Source organism: Anomaloglossus baeobatrachus, chromosome 1 (genome assembly GCF_048569485.1).
Source record: "Anomaloglossus baeobatrachus isolate aAnoBae1 chromosome 1, aAnoBae1.hap1, whole genome shotgun sequence".
Lineage (NCBI taxonomy): Eukaryota > Metazoa > Chordata > Amphibia > Anura > Aromobatidae > Anomaloglossus > Anomaloglossus baeobatrachus.
In genome coordinates this window covers 830,242,940-830,258,777 of record NC_134353.1, presented here as the reverse complement: position 1 = coordinate 830,258,777, position 15,838 = coordinate 830,242,940, and the positions used below count along the sequence as shown (strand labels likewise).

Below are 15,838 nucleotides of genomic sequence, written 5' to 3'. Positions count from 1 at the left end.
CCGGTTACCCGCTCCCCGACTGCAATCTGGGCCGGAGGAGCTCTACACTTTGCCCGCAGGCGCTGGCCCTGGGGAAACTGGTGCCTTGGCGGTGGCGGTGTCTCCCCGGTAATGGTCGGGCTGTTGCCGTCAATCGGGACTTGGTTGTTGGGGGATCTGCGTCCCCGTCACTGACGGATTTGGCAAATTTGGCGACTCCTAGCCTTGCCGGGGTCCGAGAGGCCCCTGCCCTGGTGCTGACTGTCCTTCGGAACACTGCTCCAGACCACCGGGCACACAGCCAACGGGGTCCTTCCAGGAACTTCCAAACGGTCCCCCTCCAAACAGTCACCGCCGTCGCTGACCTTGCTGTTCTGGCCCTACACAAAGCTGGGCTCTCAGGCTTTCTTTCCTTCCGTCACTTTACTGGCTTCTCTCCTTTACACTTCTCTACTTTCACCACTTTCACTTCTCTGTTTACTCTAGCCCTCAGCTAGACTTCACTCTTCCCCTGCCCGGGGCTATCTGCTGTTCACTCTTTCATGTCCCTAGCTGGACTCCATCTGCCTGGTTACTTCCTGCCTCCAGAGTTGTGAGCTCCTCGGTGGGCGGAGCCAACCGCCTGGCCCACCCCCTGGTGTGCATCATCAACCTCTGGAGGAAGGCAACAAGGATTTGTGGTTAGCTGTGATGTGCCTACCTGGAGTGTGGGGTGTGGTAGTGTGTGACCTGTGTCCCCTGGCTTGCCCAGGGCGACACATTTATACTATTGTTCTAGCTGTTCAATGATAGACTCATTTTTTGGCATAAAAATATGAACTATGCATGAAAATATATAACATTCTATAGCTTTTTCAGAATTTCCTATTACCCTTGACATTCAACTTTAAAACCTTTAATTAAACAGTTCTCATTTGTGAAAATATCTGACATACTGTGTATTTTCTTTACTTCATATCTGGAATTTGCACCTTTAATTTGGGTAAAATAAGCAAAAATACTTAGGTCAGCAGAATTTTTTTTCAAATTAGACCAGTGTATAAATGTTTTGACTTGAACATGAAAAGCCATAAAAATACAGTAAAAGAATTGTTTCTTGTTGGAAACTATTTCAGTTTATTTCAGTTTCAGGGTTGAGGAAGTATAGTGATTTGCTGTAAGACTTTTGACCTAAATTTTAGCTTTTTTTTAAATTATTATTAAAATTGTTATAATTTTGGGTTCTGTACAAGGTTCGAGGTTTACATCCAAAATAAGGATAATTAGTGCCAGCAACAATATGCTCATCTGAATGAGATATAAGTATGATTAACCCCTTCCTTCACAACCTTTATAGTAAATTAAAGTAAAATTTTGTGTCCCTACTTTTGTTGCGGGCTCATGCGCTTAGTCCACATATATCTTTTTCTGCATCTAAAGGCCGCTTTACACGCTGTGATCTCGCTAGCGAGATCGCTAATGTGCGTACTCGCCCCCATCATTTGTTTGTCACGGGCAAATCGCTGCCCGTGGCGCACAAAATCGCGCGGACCCGTCACACTACTTACCTGCCTAGCGATGTGACCGGCGATCCGCCTCATTCTGAGGGGGCAGTTCGTTCAGCGGCACAGCGACGTCATTAAGCGGCCGCCCAATAAAGCGGAGATGAGCGGGACGTAACATCCCGCCCACCTCCTTCCTTCCTCATTGCCGGCGGCCGCAGAAAAGGTGAGGTTCCTCGTTCCTGCGGTGTCACACATAGCGATGTGTGCTGCCGCAGGAACGACGAACAACTTCGGACCTGCAGCAGCAACGATAATTGGAACTGAAATTCATTTTGAACGTTTTTGCGCCGACTCAAAATCGCTCATACAGTTAGGTCCAGAAATATTTGGACAGTGACACAATTTTCGCGAGTTGGGCTCTGCATGCCACCACATTGGATTTGAAATGAAACCTCTACAACAGAATTCAAGTGCAGATTGTAACGTTTAATTTGAAGGTTTGAACAAAAATATCTGATAGAAATTGTAGGAATTGTACACATTTCTTTACAAACACGCCACATTTTAGGAGGTCAAAAGTAATTGGACAAGGGACTCTAAGGGCTGCAATTAACTCTGAAGGCATCTCCCTTGTTAACCTGTAATCAATGAAGTAGTTAAAAGGTCTGGGGTTGATTACAGGTGTGTGGTTTTGCATTTGGAAGCTGTTGCTGTGACCAGACAACATGCGGTCTAAGGAACTCTCAATTGAGGTGAAGCAGAACATCCTGAGGCTGAAAAAAAAGAAAAAATCCATCAGAGAGATAGCAGACATGCTTGGAGTAGCAAAATCAACAGTCGGGTACATTCTGAGAAAAAAGGAATTGACTGGTGAGCTTGGGAACTCAAAAAGGCCTGGGCGTCCACGGATGACAACAGTGGTGGATGATCGCCGCATACTTTCTTTGGTGAAGAAGAACCCGTTCACAACATCAACTGAAGTCCAGAACACTCTCAGTGAAGTAGGTGTATCTGTCTCTAAGTCAACAGTAAAGAGAAGACTCCATGAAAATAAATACAAAGGGTTCACATCTAGATGCAAACCATTCATCAATTCCAAAAATAGACAGGCCAGAGTTAAATTTGCTGAAAAACACCTCATGAAGCCAGCTCAGTTCTGGAAAAGTATTCTATGGACAGATGAGACAAAGATCAACCTGTACCAGAATGATGGGAAGAAAAAAGTTTGGAGAAGAAAGGGAATGGCACATGATTCAAGGCACACCACATCCTCTGTAAAACATGGTGGAGGCAACGTGATGGCATGGGCATGCATGGCTTTCAATGGCACTGGGTCACTTGTGTTTATTGATGACATAACAGCAGACAAGAGTAGCCGGATGAATTCTGAAGTGTACCGGGATATACTTTCAGCCCAGATTCAGCCAAATGCCGCAAAGTTGATCGGACGGCGCTTCATAGTACAGATGGACAATGACCCCAAGCATACAGCCAAAGCTACCCAGGAGTTCATGAGTGCAAAAAAGTGGAACATTCTGCAATGGCCAAGTCAATCACCAGATCTTAACCCAATTGAGAATGCATTTCACTTGCTTCATTGATTACAGGTTAACAAGGGAGATGCCTTCAGAGTTAATTGCAGCCCTTAGAGTCCCTTGTCCAATTACTTTTGACCTCCTAAAATGTGGAGCGTTTGTAAAGAAATGTGTACAATTCCTACAATTTCTATCAGATATTTTTGTTCAAACCTTCAAATTAAACGTTACAATCTGCACTTGAATTCTGTTGTAGAGGTTTCATTTCAAATCCAATGTGGTGGCATGCAGAGCCCAACTTGCGAAAATTGTGTCACTGTCCAAATATTTCTGGACCTAACTGTAGGTGTCACAGGCAAAGACATCGCTAACTCGGCCGGATGTGCGTCACAAATTCTGTGACCCCAACGGCAGCGTGTAAAGCGGCCTTAACAGTTGATCATCAGCTGACATGAACCTCTAACAGCCACAGGTAGATTGGAGCTCTGCTCGTGACTGTTAACCAGTTAACACGCGCTGGTGAGGAGTGCATCATTCCCTGCAACCATCAGCGCACTTGTGAAGTGATTGCAAGGCACCAATGAATTTTCATGACAGTCAGGGGTCAGCTAATGACTCCTATGTTTGTCAGAGCGATTTTCCCGCTAACACCGGCTGCAAGCCAGCATTCATAGGAGATCGTGATTTCTGCTATACAGAGTAGTGCTGATGCACTGCTCTGTACAGTATAAGCTGATGCATGATAGCAGCTTCACTTCCCCTTAGAGGACTACTAAATACAATAAAAAGTGAAAAAAGTTTTTAAAAAATATGTAAAAATAAAAAAAACAGAAGTTCAAACCTCCCCCATTTAACACTAGAAGTCCCAGAGAGGGGTCATTTGACATTTCTACCATTGAAACCCTATGGAGCTCGGAATTCCTGGGACTTCTAGTGTTAAAATAAAACAATAAAAAAAATATACATTTTTGGTAACTCTGAATTTATACATTTCATATATAACAAAATGAAAATAAATTAATCTGATCAGTAAACAGTGTAACGAAAAAAAAAAAGAAAAACAACAGAATTACTTTTTTTATTGTCACAAAAAATAAAGTACAAGAAGAGCCGATCAAAGCATTGCATCTACCAAAGAATGGTATCATTAAAAACAGCAGCGTATAGCACAAAAGATAAGCCATCACTTAGTCCCAGCTTCCCCAAAACAAAAACATAACGGTTCTTGGAAAATAACCTAATTTTCTAGTATACTATGTGATAAAGTAATTGGTTTTATTCAAAAGTACAACTCACCCGGCAAAAAACAAGTCCTCATATGGCTATATTGAATAAAAAATAAAAAATATATGGCTCATGAAAAGAAGGGAAGGAAAAAACGAAAAGGAAAAAATGGATGATGGGAGGGTCATGAAGAGGTTAATAGTCATGAAATGAATTAGTTAAGAGATACATAAATGAGCTTTATTGCTTTGTATGAAACCACAGAGAATGTATCGGCATAACAAAAATCTAATTTATTTTTAATTCATAAGGTCATTAAAATGTTAACAAATGCAACTGATAATATTGATTATATTTTATGGTATAATCACCTCTTAGTGTTTATAGGTCTCAGGTTTTCTGTTTGCGAGGAAAGTTTTTTTTTATGTTATTATAACTAATTTCAATTTTGTCTTTTCTTTCCCATCTGTTTTGCTCCATTTGTCCGTTTCCATAAATACCTTTCCTAAATTGATTGTATGGAGCAATATGTTAGGGGAAATCCCTTATTAGGTTCTAATAAACTATATTTTTGTGAACAAAATTTTGTGCTGTGATTTTTTAATTTTTTTTCCTCTTTACATGTTTTAATATCTTTAAAGGAGATGTCTCTTTTCAGAAGTCCCTGGGTGCACCTTGTGAATAAAGAAAAAAAAACACAAAAAAACAAAAATAAAATATGCTTCATCCACCTTCCAACATCTTTAAAGGGAACCTGTCACCACTTTTTTGGTGTATAAGCTGCAGCCACCACCACCGCGCTTTTATATACAGCATTCTAACATGCTGTATATAAGAGCCCAGGCCGCTGTGAGAACATAAAAAAATCATTATACTTACCTAACGGTCGCGCGGTTGGGCATATGGGCGTCTCTGTTGTCCGCCGGTGCCGGCGCCATCTCTTTTGTTCATCTTTGTTCTCCTTATTCTCTAGCCGTGGTGCATGACGCGTCCAACGTCATCCACACTCAACGGCATTCAGGTCCTGAGCAGGCGCACTTTGATCTGCTCTGAGCAGGGCAGATCAAAGTATTGTGGTGTGACTGCGCAGGACCCGGCAAGTGTGTATGACGTAGACGCATCATGCACACAGGCTTCAGAAAGAGGACGAAGATGGCCGAAAAAGGCTGCGCCGGCACCGGACAACGGAGACAACCATATGGCCAACCGCGTGACCGTTAGGTAAGTATTATAAAGTGTTTTTTATGTTCTCACAATGGCCTGGGCTCTTATGCCAGCTTTACATGCTGCAATGTATCTTACAATGTGTCAGCGGGATCACGTCGTAAGTAACGCACATCCGGCATCGTAAGGTACATTGCAGTGTGTAACAGCTACGTGCAATTGTGATTGAACGGTAAAATGTTCATCGCATGCACGTTGTACATTCCTCATGAATTGAACGTCAGATTATTCATCGTACCCGGGGTAGCACACATCGCAGTGTGTGACACCCCGGGAACGATGAACAGATCTCACCTGCGTCCTGCGGCTCCCGGCCAGTAATGCGGAAGGAAGGAGGTGGGCGGGATGTTTACGTCCTGCTCAGCTCCGCCTCTCCACTTCTATTGGCCGGCTGCCGCGTGACGTCGATGTGATGCCGAACGTCCCTCCCACTCCAGCAAGTGGACGTTCGCCGCCGACATCGAGGTCGTATGGATGGGTAAGTACGTGTGACGGGGGTTAATCGTTTGTGTGGCACGTTCAACAAATTGAACGTGCCACACATACGATGGGGGCTTTGCAAATCACATATGATATCATATGCGAAATTGCAACGTGTAAAGCAGGCTTAATATACAGCATGTATATAAGAGCCTGGTGGTGGTGGCCGCAGCTTATAGGCCAAAAATGTGGTGACAGGTTCCCTATAAGGGTATGTGCTCATGACATCCTTTAGATATTCACTGAGTATTTCAAGCAGAAAACACTTCAGGAAGGTACTAAGGGTTTTATTCCTCAAGTGTCTGTTTTGGTGTTTTTGCGCTCATTATTTGTGGTGGCTTTTTTTTACTTGTATGTATAAAATAGTCAGCAGCTTTCAAGCAGAAAGTGCATGAAAAACGGTCAGCTTCCCGCTTCTAGCCATTTTACGCTTTTGGATACCTTAAGTGGTTAAAAGAAAGTAAAAAAAACTATATATATGCACAGCCAGTTCATATCCTCATTCTTTCTCACATTTTTTTTACACTTTTTTAGTTGTTGTTGGACTATATCTCATGCTCAGAGCAGACCAGCTAGTCTGAGTAAATCCGTCCCCTCCACTGATTAGCAGCTTGCTCCTAATACACAGTGTTCACAGAAAGCAGACAGTCATAGGTGTGGGGGGAGTTATACACAGCCCAGAAAACTTAGCTCTGCTACATCTGCATCAGGCAAATCAGGTGTTTTATGAAAACTACACCAAGCAGCCCGGTAAGTGATACATCCCTGGAATCAGGCTTTCTTGCCCTATGTTATGCTGCTATCAAATGATATACCAAAAACCTGCTGACAGATTTCCTTTAACAAAATAAGTACAGTTAAGAAGATTAAAAGATCAATCAACAGGAGTAATCAAATATGTTGGAAAGAAAGGTGGTTAAGGGGTTGGCCGCTACTTTTTTTTTTATTGATGGCTTCACCTTAAGCTAGGCCATAAATATCTGATTGGTGGGGTATAAAGTCCAGGCACGCCTTCCAATCAGTTGTCATCAGCGCTGGCAGTGGCCAGAAGTTCTCAGACAGCAACGGTAGTTTTTTTATTTATATATAGTTCTTTCATATACTATAGTGCCAGTATAACAATGTCAAATGTGTACAGTACAATATAAAGCAGAGAGTTGCGGTGACTGAGCCCATAGTAAATGTGACCAAATGACAGGCAACATGGCAAATGCTTTCTATGAATCCAGGCTTTATAGGGAAACCTTTAGGCTATGTGCCTACTTGTGTGCTCTGCACCGCAGCGTACAAGGTCCGCTTCAGAGCGCAGCTGAAATGCTCCATTCTGAAGTGCCTGGTGCCTACAGAATTCATGCGCTCTGAATGCTGCCTCTCCCTATAGACAGCATGCAAAGCGCACGAAAGAAGTGACATGTCACTTCGTAGAACGTAGAGATTTGGCAGCAGCCGAATTGCTGCGTTCTAATACGCCACGTGGGCATGGGTTAGGCACAATCTTCATAGATTATACTGGGGACGCAGGACGCATGCAGTTACGCTGCGGTGCAGATCGCAGCGTAAGTGCATGAAAATACGCTACGTGGGCACATAGCCTTATTCACATTGCTGGGGATATTATGTTAAAGTGAAGTGAAGTTTAGACTTGTCAGAGAGAACTGTTCAAGGTATTTCAGGGTTTAAATGGTGGAAAATTCAGGTTGCTTATAGAAATAATGGGACATCCATGTGTGTATTTACTTCCAAACAACAAGGAGAGTGATTCAGCTTTAAAAGTACATAAAATTATTTGATTCTTTAACATTTTTTTAAATAGATTATGAATTGCACAAATCCCCCATTTGGGGTGACACTAGCCAAGATTAAGAACGTGGATAGCGTTAAAAACGTGTCTAGCTTTCCGCCAGGCTTCTCTGTTTTTACTCTGCACTCATGTCACCCCAAATGTGGGCGATCTATACAATGCATAATCTATTTTTTTTTTAAAATTGTTAATAAATCAATTGATTTTATCTACTTGGAAGCTGGATCACTCTCCTTGCTGTTTGGACTTTGTTGTGCCCGGCAGTGGCAGAATCCGTGCCTCTCTGGTCCCATCTATTGGACTCTCATACCCGGGGTGAGCTGGTTTTCATTTATTTCTTGTGTATTTACTTCCACCTGCAGGTACTTGTACATTATGAGGGCAGAGGATAAAAAATCGTTACAACTCTTTCCTTTAACAGAAACACACAGTGAGCTTTATTTTCTATGATAATGATGATGCTAATGAATTAATATCCAGTAGATTTAATGTAGAAAACTCTAATTAGCATCACAAATGGTAAACATCTGATGTGTAATGTATTTTGCTTTTAACTGAAGAAATATGTTACAAACTAGGCCATAGCTTTTTTCATCTTTGTGGTTTTTTTTCTTGACTTTTTTCAATAGTTTTTTTATTTATTTAATGTATTTATTTATTACTAGCTGTAGTAGTACTCAGCAATTCCTGGGATAGCAACTGTCTTTCTTCTCTCTCCCACTTTCCCTCACTCACTCTCCCTGTCTCTCAGTCTGTCTACCTCTCTGTCTGTCTCCCTCTGTCTGTCTACCTCTTTGTCTGTCTCTGTCTGTCTCTGTCTGTCTGTCTGCCTCTATCTGCCTCTGTCTGTCTCTCTTTGTCTCTCTGTTTCAGTTTGTCTGTCTCAGTCTGTCTCTAACTGTCTCTGTCTTTCTGTCTCTATCTCTCCAAGTCTGTCTGTCTCGGTCTGTCTCTTTCTGTTTGTCTCTGCCTTTCTGTCTGTCTCTGTCAGTCTGTCTCTGTCAGTCTGTCTCTGTCAGTCTGTCTCTATCTCTCTCTGTCTGTCTGTCTCTCTGTCTGTTTCTGTCTCTTTTTCTGTCTCTGTATGTCAAATTCAAATCAAATAAGCTTTATTGGTAGGACCAAAATACAAGCTGTCTCTCTGTGTCTGTCTGTCTCTGTCTATCAGTCTCTGTCTGTTTCTGTCTCTTTCTGTCTCTCTCTGTCTGTCTGTGTCTGTTTGTCTGTCTTTCTCTGTCTGTCTCTCTGTCCATCTCTCTATCCATCTCTCCACCAAAATCATATTACCTTACACATAAGCTTCCTATACTAAGAATGTCCTTTGTTGCCTATAGCAACCAGTCACAGCTCCTATTAACCCCAGCTCCATTGACTATAATGTAAGCAGGTTTTTTGGAGCATAACTGTAAAGCGCAGGGTTAAATTTTCCCCTCAAAATGTAGTCTGTGACATTCCCCGAGTCACATGAGGAGACAGTAGAAAATTTTGTGATTGTAAATGCGACGGTGCAGATTCCTTTAGTGGACATACACACACATATACGTACATACAAACATACACTCAGCTTTATATATTAGACTTTTTTGAGTTTTTAAACTACACAATAAGTAATAAAATATGCCAATTCTGCTTTATACTGTTGATTTCCGCATTATGTATTTCCCATTTGAAGACAATTTACTGAACATACATGACCTCTTTCAAGACCTAGGTGACATTTAACCTTTCAGCTGTGAAAAATCCTTGACATTAAGGCATCACAAACATTTTGGACACTGGGATGATTCTGAGTAAATTAGTCTAACACAACATCATGGTTATCGGCGCCTATGACGTATTATTGAGGATCACACGCTGTAATGTTAGTTTGCGAAGTATATCAATAGCAGAAAATGAACCTAACAATCCACACAGTGTGATATATCTGCGATTATGAAAAACCATTCAACACCTTGAAAATAAAGAACGTGAACACTTCAGCCAGTGCTTTAAAATATATATATATATATCTGCATATATATCTATACAGAAAAACAACACAACTCCATGACATTATTTTTTTTAAATTTCTATTAAACTAATTATTAGCAAAATCTTCTAAAAGATATTTATAGTATACATCTTTTTGATGTATAGGAAGAATGTACGCGGCATGTGTTTATGACAGGTGGCCTCTAGTTCTTGAAACCACACATTCAGCAGTTGCTTTGTAATAAATGGACACTGAACAGATTTGATGTCTAAGGGCTCGCTCACACGAACGTATATTTCGGACGAGTGCAATCCAAGAAAAAAAAGGAATTGCACTCTGACCAATGTTATTCATGATTTTGCTCTCATCTGGATTCAGCATGATAAAATAATTGCAGCATGTGGCGATATAACTCCAAAATCTGTACAGTGCGAGAAAATAATCAGATGCCACACGGACCATCAGTATTATTATTATTGATTCCACGGTGCTGTACATGAGATCTGATTTTTATGGATCCATTACAATTCTGTAACATGGGAAACTGTAAATGTTCCTGTAAAAGATTAAAAGAATTGTACACTACTAGGTCAACCCCTTCTGATTCTACATGTTTCCCCTAGGTAAACTAATAGAGCCTCTACTCACCTCCCTTAACGGCGCCCTTCCAGCAGGATCCGGGCTCGCAGTGCCAAGGGTCACATGGGGTTGTGGCGTCATGTGAGCCCCGTGTACAAGCAGCACTGGCTTCTGTTTCGTCGCCTGCGGACAAAAATTTTAATCAATAGGAAGTGAACTCAGCCGCAATGCTCATTTCCTGTTGATTAACTCATGTGGTCTGAAGGCGGGGAGACAGAAGCCATCACTGACTGGAAGCAAAGCTTGTGTGACTTCACAACCCTACATGAAAAAAATGGATTGTATACACACAAAACACAGATGACAAGGGAGAAAAATCTTCAACAGGAAGTGAGCTCATCCGCAACGCTCACTTCCTGTTGATTAAGTCATTTAGTCTGAAGGCCGGGAGACAGAAGCCATCGCTGAAGGGAAGTAGGGCTCGCGTGACATCACACCTCACGTGAAAAAATGTATTGTATACCGACAGAACATGGATGACAAGGGAGAATAAAATCATCTCACTTTTATGGGTGAGAATGGGACCAATTTTTTATACATTTGTATGACCCCAGCCATAGACTGAGTTCCCACAATGAGTATTTGGTGCGTTTTTTGATGCTGCAAATTTTCAACACCATTTCTGGAAGAATTAGCTAGTTAAAGGGGGTGTCCACTACTTGGACAACCCCTTCTCATTCCACATATTTAGCTACATTAAAATAAAAAACTTATACTCTATTACTCTGCTGATTGCTCACTTCCTATCGATAACTTATGTTTGAAGGTGGAAAAAGAGAAGCAGGCAGTAATTGGGGTTCGCATGATGTGACAACCTCACATGAGCCCCGGGACCATGAGCGGCAGCCCTGCTGGAACGGCACCAATACGGGAGGTAAGCTTTTTTTTTTTTATAAGCTTTTTTATTTTAATGAGACTAAAGATGTGAATGAGACTAAAGATGTGGAATAAGAAGGAGTTATCTAAGTAGTGAATAACCCCTTTAGGGTTACTTCTGTTTTTGTTAAGGTTTAGCATGTTTGTTTTTTTTAAAATGTGCTTTTTTTATTGTGTTTTTATTCTGCTGCTGATTTTACCTTTTTTTTCAATAGTTTTGTGGAGCTGTAATATCCAGTGTAGTCTGGGCATGAAAATATGTAGTGGAAAAAAAACACATCAAATACTCATTGTGGGAACTTCGCCTAAATGTTTCAAATCAGTTACAAAAAAGTTGAAAGCAAATAGGAAAAAACAGCATATCTCAAATAACTGAAATACTGTATGTATATAAAGAAACATGTAGGAGGATAAAACTTGATGAACATGGGTCTGTGGGGATATAAACGCCCTCAGTCCGGCATTACTTAGAGTCATCTTTTGGAGACTTCTAGAGGGAATAATTTCCGTAAGGGCTTACTCACACAATTGTTACTAGGATTCGGCTGGTCCCATCTAGAAGAAGTGGAGGTTTTTATGTCAATTTATACAATTTTACCAAACAACTCTCATTCATTGAACATTATATACTGCATTATTTTATTGGTGTGGATTGTGCCATTATTTCTCTGGTTTGTATCGTACTCGGTTGTGCTCACAGACTGTAAAAAACCCTTTTAAATAAAGTTGTAGGTATATACAGGTACATAGGACCCCACATACAGTAGGTGCTGCATTATACAGCTCCATACAGAGATTGTATAAATCTGTATCTATGTGCCTAAGTCTGGAATCATGAAACATGTCTACTTATTAAACCTGCTATTATCTGAGCTATTATATGGTATAAACATTACATGTAACTTAAAATTTTCCAAATTCCAACTGAACAGTTGAAGAAGTCACACCATGTATTGCATTTTCCACACATTTCTAATGATGCTTTTGTTGTACCCAAAAGAAATAATATAAAGCTTTTCCATATATAAGAGTTTGCTCACATTAACGTATAAAAAACAGTCCGATCATCCAGAAAAGTTGGATGAGTGTCCTGCGTTCGTCATTGCATATATCATGTGAGTGCTACGCTAGTGTGCGATTATTTTCTCTCCTAGCATTCGTATACTATGTGTTTTTTTTCTCAGCAGCTATTATTCTACAATCATTTACAGGACCATTTACAGTGAATTAGGCAACAGAATGGCAATGTGTAAAAAAATAGTTGCCCCTAGGACTGTCCATGTTGTATACATTTTTTTCTTGTTCTCATAGACTTCCATTCTGCAAGTTTTTCCTTTTGACCAAACATAGCTGAGAAAAAAACCTCAGATCTGCTCTGCCTCACTAAATAACTTGGATCCGAGTACAATCCCTTTTTTTCCTGCATGCAACGTATTTATGCGCCAGTGTGAACGCGTCCAAAAACTCACATTATTAATCATACTGTACCAACACTGGCTTTCTGGGATTTAGGAAAGCTAAGATTTTCCTTTGCCAAAACCAAATATCTTGCAGTATATGATATCTGATATTTATACCGGACAGTAAATAAACCTAATGTGCTCTCTGTGTTCCGGTATAGTTTACTAATCAAGTGGCCACCAAAATATAAAAACAAATTCAGCTCTGCTACTTCATCTTAGATTTGGATCAGACGAGAGTATACATTTTTTTTAAAAACTCTGATGATTATCTACCATATTGTCATCCATGTGCTATTATGTTGTACGTCAGGGTCACATATGTTTTTATACATCAACAGTTTAAAATGTACAAGATCAAATATATTTTTCTAGGATAATAATTAGGGATGATCGAATACCGCAAATATTCGGCAACGCCCATATTTGCCGAATAGGTCGCCAGTATTTGACGATTTGCGAATATTTGATGCGCAATGTAAGTCTATGGGAAACCCGAATAGTTGCCGAACAGCAACTATTCGGGCTTCCCGTAGATTTACATTGCACATCAAATATTCACATAGCGGTGAACTATTCGTCAGGTATCCACGAAGCCGAATATTGTTGAATATTTGTGATAATCAATCATCCCTAATAATAATCACAATATATCTTTAAAATCATATAACCCATATGGGATCCAATTGTTTTTGCACACCATTGACTTCTATAGGAAAGCCTCATCCGGGATCACGATAAGGCTGTAATTATTCCACATGGAGACTTGTGTGTGTCCGATTTTTATTCACGTGTCTGAACAAACCCTAGACCTCATTAATCAAGGACGTATGTATTTCCAGGTAAAGCTTTCATAAATACAGACATATACTGTAAGATTGTACAAAACTTGGAAGCAACATACATGTCTATGGCCAAGTCTAAACTTCTTCCATCGACATCTCCTTATGCTCCGTTACTGAGCGTCTTCATGATATTAATGTTGATGAACAAAGTTGTTTTGTTTTTTTTTCGGGTAAGAAACTAATGTATTTAATTAAATCCAGATTTCAAGACGGTTAAAAAGAATTCATTTCTGGAACAGACAAAGAGCGGTTTGTGGTGCGCAATATTTTTATGTTCATATAAAATATTGTAATCTCCATGTTAAAAGCGAATGAAAAGAACAAACTGGAAAAAAAAGCTATTACTCAGAAAGGAAGTTTCCAGCTCACTGCAAATATGTGCAAAAAGTTTTGGGAAATAAACATTAGTATACACAGAGAGATGAAGCAGAGCTGAGTTTGTCACCTACCAGAGGATAACTGGATATGATGTTGTGTTTTCTGCTTTTTCCCCCCACTGTATTGTATAATGCGTAAAAAGACATCCAATGACAAATTCAGCTCTACTACATATAAATGGTAACAGGTAGGCGCCATGATCTCCATGGCCAGGATCAATTATTACAGCAATTATTTCAATAAAGCTTCAAAATGAAAAAAACTTACCAGTGCCCTGCTTCTCCAGGAAGACGCGCCCTGCAGCACCTGCTGAGGGGATTGTTCACCAAACTCTGACAGGTAAAAAAATTCCTGTATAATAAAGCCAGACCAGCTGGCTTTGAAGAGAAACCCCCAGTACGGGTTCTGTAGCCTCACTATGTGTCTCACATGAGGACAGGAGCTTTTTCCCCTCTAGATGATGACCTGTAAGAAGCGAGATTCCCTTGCACAAGTGTCTGGCAGGCCCACCACCACCTGCTCCCGTCACTCCGGGATAAATATAGACGTTAAAGGTATCACTGACAACCAGACCTTTGTCAGCGCTGGCAGAAGAACACAAGATTACTGCCCTCAGACATGTGCCAGGGCTAACAGGGAAAATCAGGGGCTCAAAATCTATCTATCTATCTATCTATCCCTATCTATCTATATATCTATCAATCTATCTATCTATCTAATCCAACTATCAATTGATCTCGCTAGCTATCATCCATCTATTATCTATATCATCTATCTATCTATCTATCTATCTATCTATCTATCTATCGATCCATCTATCAATCAATCTAGCTAGCTATCATCTATCATATCTATATCTTCTATCTATCTATCTAGAAAAAATATATTGGAACATCACAATCTTTGAGAAAAAGTGGGTGCAAAGCCTCCCAAACAACAAATCGGTTGTTATAATATAAAAGAAAAAAAAGAAAAGCAGCAAGCCTTGAAGCCTTGAAAAAAGTTCTGTGAACCAAAATGGTACCAGCCAAATGGGCTAATAAAGTCTTCCTTTTCTTTTTGGATTTTTTGGAGAACTGCCTTCTATCTATCTATCATCAGATCGATCAATCGATCTATCCATCCATCCATCCATCCATCCATTCATCCATCCATCCATCTATCTATCTATCTATCTATCTATCTATCTATCTATCTATCTATCTATAATAATGTATTGGAACAGCATAATGTTGCTAAAAAGTGGGTGTAAAGCCTCCAGAACAACAATCCGGTGTTCACTTATATTCACCCCTTCACTCTCCATAATGTGTCTGCACCCATCCACTCCTCATTCCTCATACTGTGTCCACACCCATCCCCCTTCATTCACCAAACTGTGTCCATGCCTTCCCCCATCATTCACTATACTGAGTGCACACCCATCCCATCACTCCTCATACTGTGTCCAAATACATTAATACCTCACTCATACTGTGTCCACATATATTTCCCCCCTCAATCTCCATACTGTGTCCACATACATTCCCCAATCACTCGCCATACCGTGTCAGCATACATTCCCTCCTCACTCTCCATACTATGTCAGCATACATTCCCCCCTTGCTCACCATACTGTGTGCATACCCATCCCCCATTCCTCATACTGTGTCTGCATATATTCCCCCCACACTCTCCATACCATGTACACATATATTCCCCCATCACTCTCCGTAGTAGGTCCGCATACATTCCACCTTCGATCTCCATACTGTGTCAGTATATATTTCGCCCCTTGTTCTCTATTCTGTGTCCACATACATTTCTCCTTCACTCTCCATACTGTCTGACTACATTCCCCCCTCGCTCACCATACTATGCCCATGCCCATCCCCCTTCTCTCCTCATACTGTATGTACTTACATTCCCCCACTGCTCCCCACACTGTGTCCGCATATATTT

The 15,838-nt window shown here is 40.6% G+C and overlaps 1 protein-coding gene across 13 annotated transcripts in view; it reads right to left on the bottom strand.

The window, feature by feature from the left end:
• Nucleotides 1-14,344, bottom strand: part of MEF2C (myocyte enhancer factor 2C) — a 370,333-nt gene extending 355,989 nt beyond the window's left edge. For 5 of the 13 annotated variants that reach the window (XM_075325110.1, XM_075325119.1, XM_075325113.1 and 2 more), the window contains exon 1: nt 14,165-14,343. The gene's annotated coding sequence lies outside the window, so the exon portion shown is untranslated. Of the gene's footprint in view, nt 1-14,164 lie in introns of all 13 variants that reach the window. The other 8 variants (XM_075325120.1, XM_075325117.1, XM_075325124.1 and 5 more) reach the window with 3 other exon arrangements.
• Between the last annotated feature and the right edge of the window lie 1,494 nt (nt 14,345-15,838).